The sequence below is a fragment of the Formica exsecta genome, unplaced genomic scaffold, assembly GCF_003651465.1.
Source record: "Formica exsecta isolate Colony F162 unplaced genomic scaffold, ASM365146v1 scaffold98, whole genome shotgun sequence".
Taxonomy (NCBI): Eukaryota; Metazoa; Arthropoda; class Insecta; order Hymenoptera; family Formicidae; genus Formica; species Formica exsecta.
The window spans coordinates 100,411-108,945 of record NW_021853741.1 but is presented as its reverse complement, the minus strand read 5'-3'; the positions used below and the strand labels follow the sequence as shown (position 1 = coordinate 108,945).

Genomic DNA, 8,535 nt, shown 5'->3' with positions numbered 1-8,535 from the left:
ATATATAACATTTTATACTGTCGCGTAAATTGTCGTTACATTTAAATAGAATCCAAACAAGATTGCAATCGACATTTTACATAGAATTCGTTTATAAAATTATTCGATTTAAAAAAAGTTTTCATTCCACTTATTCTTATATAGCGAAAGAATTTCTAACTCTGCGAGCTGTCTCGGGCCTATGACCTGCGAGTCTCGTCATTTCAGACGAAATTCTCTCTTTATCTCGCTCCCTCTTTATTGTCGTTTCTTTCGAAAAGGATAGAGCGGTCGTAGCCCGACCAGACGACGAACTGCCGCAAGGTTAATGACCTCTCGTCGGCTTTTCGTTTAGTATAAGCGAAGTCGGTTCTCGACCTCCTCGAGGATTCTCTTACAAAGGACATTGGAGTAGATTCGTAGGCATAAGATCCCGACGGTCGTGTTTGCAACGTAGTTATGCGCAGGTAGAAAAATGCCAATGTTTTTGGTGGAACGTGTGCACACCTGGCCCTGGCACGACCTGCCCTACGTGAAAGGAAAGGTCACCGAAGAGAAATCGAATGCCTTTCGAAGCCGGATAGTATCGGCGACGAGAGCGTGCGTACACCCGGACTACCGTTTAGCAAGACCTTGTGTCGCGTCCAAGGCTCTAAAGCTGTTAGAATTAATTTGGCGATTGTACAAACGTTTAAGCAAATCGAAACGATTGAAACAATCTTCTTACGATCCGATGATACGGCAATTACGTTTGAATATTCAGAAACGTGTATAAAGAAAGTGAATTATGCATAAGATTCTTTTTATTATGTTGGACACACACACATACGCACACACATACATATATATATATATTATATCTTGTTCTATCTGAAATTAGAATTCTCTTATAGAAGCTGCTCGTTTTATATGTTAGATAGATCGAAACGGTTGAAATAATCTTTCTACTTCTCCGCAATGATATGGAAATTACATTTGAATATCCCGTAAAATGTATAACAGTACTTTAAGCTCTAATTTATACAAGTATTCCTTGTATAAAATAAAAAGTGCAAGAATATATATATGTATATATATATATATATATTCTTAAATTATGTTGGTTATCACGCCGTTTTATAAGAAGAAACTAGATAAACTAGAATTGTTTTATATATAGAAGTTGCTCGATTTTAAATAACACACACACACGCACACAATTTTAAATTATGATAGGAAGTTAGAAAATCCGGTTCGCATAAAGTAACTTGCACCAAGGTATTTTCTCTGTTATGTCGTATACATATATCGTTTATTCTTTCTGCCTTTCGCACGCAATCGTGCACGCCAGATGGTGCAACGTGAGTACGTGCGCGTGCGGGTCTGCGATAATTGATGCCGGCAAATTGAGCAACGTAACACTTTCCCCCGCCCCCTTTCGTGACGTAATTTCGTGCACTTTTTGCGCAATTTTTTGCAGTTTTTTCGTCTCCCTCCTCCCTCCTTCTCCCTCTACTCGCGAATACATTTGTCTCTAACCGTTGGCGAGAACAATCAGCTTCGAACGATGAACGGAGGAAAATAGTCGTCTCATAATATAGCACGAGATCCATTTCTGTATATGCGCCGATTTTACTGATACATTCTCGTCGTTCAATACACTTTTTTACGATCGTTCGTGCACACACATTTTACTCGCTCTCATGCATCGACGAAAAAACATCGAGTATGGGGACGCGAAATGGAGATGGCGAGATCGGTACGGAACGCGCGAAAAGAAATGATAGCTGCTGGCGCGAAAGACGCGAATAGATACAAAAGAGAGGGAGGAAGGGGGGAGAGAGAGGAAGAGAAGAGAGGGAGGAGGGGAGAGAGAACTCGGACAATCCGAAATATAGCTTCGAATTTTCCCTGTGCCACGTCAACGGGCGCAGTGAGTCAGTAGGTTAGCTTACATAATTTCGAACGGCGATCTCCGCGCGCCTGGTGAGGAGGCGGCCGACTTGGTTTAAGAGAATTAGGTCGATCAATACCGCGGCCGCGCGCTATATAGGTCAGGTGCACTACCACGCTCCGCGTATGCGAGAGAGCGCCCGTCGTCCCCCCTTCTTCCCGACACCTAGCAACCCTCCAGCGCGTGCCACCCATCCAACCTGGTCACGAGCCACCCACCGGCACCGGGACAAAACCCACCACTCCCGCTTTCAACTCAAAACTCGGCCATTCCCTACTTTCGTTCTCTCGCATCCCGCTCCAGTTACTTGCCCGCGTTACGTTAACGCATTAATTGACTCCAATCAATGCCGGGGACTTGTGTTCCAGTTGATCCTTGCGAGAGATCGAATTGGACGGTCATTATCTCTATCGCTAATGATGCCTGGAATTTGTCTGGAATGCGTGGAACGCATCTTTATCCCCCCTTCCCCTTTCCCTCATGAGATATTTAGCGGGGAATGCGGAAGAGAAGAAATTGTATAAATTACGGCATTTGTCTTGGAAATTGATCGCAGATCCCGATAAAGGTAATAAGTATCTAGTAAGACAATAAGTATTTTTTGCAAATAGGTATTTGTCTCTGAAAATCTTCAATTTTCTTAAAATATAGTATAATAACATCATTCTTAAATCTCTATTTTAATATAATATGTTGAACTTTGAAAACATTTTCAAAGAGGGGCATGAAATGCACGAGTCATATATGGCTTCCTATGTTGTATACTTCGTGCTAAGTCGAGTTAAGTTATTTGCTCCATGACCCACAATAATCATCAAGGTGCCGAGATCCGGATCGAGGAAGCGAAGCGAGGAAAGTTTCGCTATTCCTATCCCGGGCCGGATACACGTACGAACGGTAAATTTGCTCTAACTCAACCCATCCACAAAACGCGCTAAATTCCTGCTCCTGTATCGGTACCTGACCTAGACCAAGCGTTCTCCTCGAGCCGTCGTACAAAGGTGCATACGAGGCTAGACACGTTACAGGATTGTCCGTAGCGTGATCTACAATCTAGACACATACACACGCATCGTCAAGGTCCTTCGCGCGACAAAATATGCCAGCTACCAGCGCGCGATCTTGACCTACACAGCATAGCGACACGCATATGTCATTTTAGTCGTGCGATGAGAGCGCGGCCTCATACGAAGCAGAAAGATAGATGCAGATTATGCCGGCGAATTATGTAAAACGTGCTCGAAATTGGGGATTGCACCGCGCGCGACAGCTACGAGTAGCCGAACCGGTACGCGCGCACACAAATTATACGGGCACGTGTAAGCGTCAAGGTGTAGTGCCGGTCACTTATCGGCGTGTTACACGCGTTTCCACGCCGTTCCCTCATTCATATTTCATCGTTTTGCTATCGCGATGACGTCATTCATCGACCGGAGACAGGTGGACGCGCGGCAATGTTTTCGATTTGCCAAATGCCTCCTCTCCTACGTATTGGGGAAATTTATGAATTGATAATAGAATCGCGCGAAAAGCACCCTCGTTGTCGTCGATGTCGACGTCTTGCGACGAGGGATGGTAGTTCCGGGATGGTCGAGGCGGTGGTGATATGCGGTGGGCGGTTAAGGTGGCCAAACAAACTGTAGATCGTGCCAGACTGGGGCCGCGGATCTAGGTCGATCGATACAGCTACGTACCTACCGGCGCACCGGATAAATGGGTCAGGTACACGTGGAGAGAAGTCGCGCGCTTCGTTTTCATCCCGCTCGTTCGCGCTCCCTTATCGATACCGTATAACGTACAGGACGCAGTCACGACATTGCATCGCTACTTGTTGAAGAAGACAAAGTAGAAGATGAAAAAAATGATAGAGTAGAAACGAGAGGAGAGTAGAAGAGAGAAAGAGAAGGGGAGGTTAAAGAGGAAGAAGAAGGAGATCAGCGGCCTTCTTGGCGCTCTCCTCGAGCACCACATGGCGCTCGGTCAAGGGGTAGGTTGACTGTCTAGATGGCAAATCTGGGACAATGAAACGAGACCGCGTGCTACACGTGTACCAACACATAGTTGCATCATAGTATGCGTACGTCGCGTGCATACTGGTGTGAAAGATGCGAAGACCTTGTCCGGGGAAACTTTTCTTACGTGAGAGGTTAGCGGATAAAGCAATCTCTGTTTTGCCGCTAAGTGAATCTACTTAGAGAGAGAACTCTCTGAGATGTTTACAATAATAGTATCTCTCGCTAGTCTTTGTAGCGTACGTTTTCTTGATGATCAGCTCCTCGAGGTATTGAATCTTGTTCAAACTAATATTAATAGTGAAGGTTCTCAGAGATCTTTCATTAGCTTTGAAAAAAATGACATTGATATGTAAAATGTAAAATAACGAATGAAGTGGAGCAAATTTTAAATGAATCCTGATAAGATTAAAGGAAAAAAACTGTTAGAGAAACTCAATTTTGTATATGTATATACAATATGTGAATGATTTCTCGCATATACACTACCGCTCAAAAGTATTTGCCCATCTAAAACAATCGTTCTATAAATATTAGAAACAATTAAAACAATGTAGTGATCATGTGAAAAGTATTTATTTATGTTTACGTATCTAATTACCAAAAAAGTGTGTGCACAGTAATGCTTAAAACTTAATTTTTCCTTCATCTATGTGTCCGCCTTTGTTTTTGATTATAGCGTTACAAAGCGAAAATGAAAAGCGAAATGTTAACAGATAACCGAAGGATATTACGAATGCTTATTATGACATAGCACAGACCGAATAAACAATGGAAGTTCGGGTTTGTCTCTACTCTAGGCGAATTCCAAGGAATGAGCTGCTGGTGTTTTATGATGTTTTCTATTTATATATTAGTGATAATCAAAATATTATTTCAAAATACTGCCTTATATAACGACGATACATGTGTACATAAAGAAAATATAGGTAAAGTGCCAGCTAAGGCTTTTATATAAAAATTATCCACAAAACCGATGATGGGTAAATACTTTTGAGCGGTAATATATATTTATATGTATTGTATTATGCACAGGTGTTTGTGTGTATTATACATTAGCCAAGAGTAACAACGGTTGTGTATTTTTAGATTGTCGCCTGACATTGAGCATTTTATTATCGTGCTATCAATGACAGATTTAAAAAAAAAAACTGATTAAACATTCTCGAGATCGATGCTAATCGGTACATTTAGTTCGAATACATAAATCGTACTTTATGCACATCTGGATAAGAAGAGGAGCAAAAAACAGTTTAAAAAGAAGAAGCAGCGAGAGATCCTATTCGATTTATCGCCGCATATCTTATCGTATATTTCTCCTGCGCGAAAAAATAACGATGTCATCGTCTCGCGGATACGAAAAAACTTCGCGTTCCGAATACGCTTCCGTCGAGGGCGGGTCACAGAGTAAATAGCGATCCCTGCGCGCCCTACGGCGAAAATGGATTTCTAGCACAAGGACGTCGACAACGGGGCCGAGTCCTTCGAGCGTTCCCGTAACGTAAGCGGGGAATTGGGTCGCCGAAGTGAGGTCGGCGAAGTTGAAATCAGGTTGGCCGGGTTGTTCTGTCGCGAAATCAGGCCGCTCGATACAGGCCATAGCCGCGTTCCCGTAACCGAACCCCGTGACTGACCCCTTTTGCCTGTACGACTTTGTAACCTGGATACCGCCGGAAACTGGATCACCCCCGCGTACTCGTTGTCGTGCCTCTCCCGTGGGTTTTGCGCGCGCTCTCGCCGGCCTTGCTCCCGCGATCCCGGAAAAATACTTCCCTTCGCGTCACCCCCGCGTCGCAACTTTTCCACCTCTGGAAAAATGTCCTTCTTGCGCACGCGAAAGATAAGGAGGATTGCGTGTTCGTATGGTTTCGCGATATGTGCTTGCGGAGGAGACGCAAACATAAGGTATTGTTTACATGAGAGAGTCTTGGTGCAATGTATTACAATCTCACAAAGAAAGAGAAATGTTTATTTTTCTCCTAAGGTTAGTCCTCTAAAACTCTAAAGATAAAAACTAAAGTCGAAAAATATGAAGATTTATCTAAACTATTAAACATAGTCAAGTTTGTGTACAAAATATTTTGAACACTCGCCTACAATTATTATTAAGATTTAACAGTAGAGAAAAGAGAAATGACAACTACAAGTCAGAGCGGCATCATAATGTATGATAACTGCATTTTACGCACATATTGCTCGCATAAAGAATAATACCGTTACACACATTGGTCTATTTTTCTCTTTGTTATTTTTATAAAAAGGCGTCAACCATCGGTACCATGTTTGATCAAAGTATAAAATAAAAAAAATATTGTTTAAATGAAGATATGCAGGAACTTATCTATGCATTCTACAAAAACGTCTACAAACGTTTACATTAAGATATTTTTTAATGTATTGGATATATGTGTGTGTGATGTATTATAATTATATGCATTTAAGGTTAACTCTTTTTGTAAGCTTTTCTCATCATGCTAGACCGCTTTGTAAACGGACAAGTGAAGTTATTATGGAATCGACCATCTCTCTTTTTCTCATCGTATTGCAACAATATTAATCCTCATGTGAACGGTACTTAACGACACAAACGAGAACCCCCCCCCTCCCCCCCTCCACATGCATACGAGCTCCATCGGACCGTTGGATGGTAACCTAGTTTTGCGCGCGCTGGAACATTCAGCGACCCAATTACCCCGCGGGGGGGATGCTGCACCGCGAATACGGATCAACAAGCTTCCCGACCTATATAACGTGTCCCGGATCCACGAGCTGCATTTCCTCGCGAAGGCTCGCGTTGCCCCGGATCGATCGTTTGCGCGTTGCGTCGAACGTCCGTCACGCGTCTTTATCTTCGATCTCTCGTGTGAAAAATTGTATTTGAAAAAGCGAGGATCGCTTCCCGTATTTACGTCAGCAATATCTTTGAATTACGCGCTTAGATGAGGATGAAGAAAGTTTTGCCGGTCTTTTCCCGACCGTGAACTCGGATGCGGATACGAACCGCGCTCGTTGTCGAAGAACCGTTAAGCTTTTTGCGCTATGCTATAGAGAAAGAGCGGACATCTTTAATGAGATACCGATTCGCGGTAGCTCGGTCTGCGTTCACTCGATAGCTCGAAAAAAAAGAAAAAAAATTATCACGGCGGATAACTCACGCGCTCGTCCTCCAACTGATCGCGTTGCGTAACGTTATGTCACGACGATAATAGCATCGTGTAACGTCACTATGCAGACGCGTGGTACCATTTTGCGATTTCCACCAACGAGCTCGATTGACTTGTCAGAAGGTTTGCGATATGTATCGGCGTGGCCGCGTAGCGGATAACGCTTCGCCATGAAGTCGTTCCCACTAATGGCTTTATGGTCACTTCGCTTTTGCAGGCTCTATACCTGCGCGTCAATATTTACAGCATTCGCTTCGCTGCTGCCGCGATACGCACCGCAGATAAACGGATCCATTCAACGAGGAATGCTACGTATTCTCCTTAAGACTTTCTAGCGATCATGAGACCTGACGTATACGAAAATTATAAAAATAAATTAAAAATATAATATTTACTTTTAATTATTTTATGAATTTATGAACGTTGACTATATGCCTAAATATGAACAGAAAAATATAAAAGTTTATTAGCTAACTAAAAAAAAAAATTTTATTTTTGTCAATCTGATTGACGTTTCGGTGCTTTTGACATGTGAAATCAATTTTGATCGAAATCGTAATAGAAACGCGTCTGTTATCGTACGTTCAATATACAACGAAACGCAAAGAACAATTGCTCGTGGACATAATAATTAACTTATAAGTCGCGACTATTATGCCCGTCGAGCAGCATTATGTCAATACTCGACAATGCAAGCAGAAAAAAAAAGAAAGGAAAGGAAAGGAAAGGTTTGACCGAAACCTCGATTCTCACGGCCCAATTTTTTTCTGTCGCCGGATCACCTGTAATTTGCACGCGATACTTGAAAAGATACTCTTCCCTTTCTCTCTCTCTCCCCTCCCCCTTCCCCTCTTTTCCTTTCCCATGCAACTATCCACTTTGAACATTTTGGTTAATTCATAAAAGAAATCCGTGTACGAAAGAGACTTAATGAGTAAAAGCGACCGTAACGAGGTAATTTACTTTCCTTTTCGTTGTAAAATTCTGCGAAACTCGGTCGAGAAACTTCCGGTATCGCGACTACGAGCGAAAACATACATATCTCGATGGATCCGTCTCTTTATTGATGGATGAGCGTTATATGATTTCTTTTCAGACAATATTCAGTCGCTCATATTATGCATTCACAACTGATGTACAACTTCTTTTTTCTCTGTGTTTCGAAGCTGTTACTGCTTAATAATTAATGTTACCTGGTATATCATGAATACAATTGGTATTATATAATACGCGGTGACACGGTGTACACAGACATATGCGAATCGGCTGGTAGGCGTGCGCACTATATTTTACATGCTAATTTTCAATGTCAATTCGCTGAAAATATTCAGCGCTGCATATCCACATATGCTTCTCTTTATTTAGAATCTCGAGAAAGTTAACCCTACTGTTTTGTCCAAAATTCAAGTCTGTTTGATTTGTTTTCAATTACACTAGTCGACAAAAT

General features: G+C 42.3%; 1 protein-coding gene across 1 annotated transcript in view; it reads left to right on the top strand.

Moving 5' to 3' along the window:
- The window catches only part of LOC115245506 (zinc finger protein 704-like), a 97,549-nt gene that overhangs the window by 55,530 nt on the left and 33,484 nt on the right, over window positions 1-8,535 (top strand). The gene's annotated exons all lie outside the window — the stretch shown is intronic.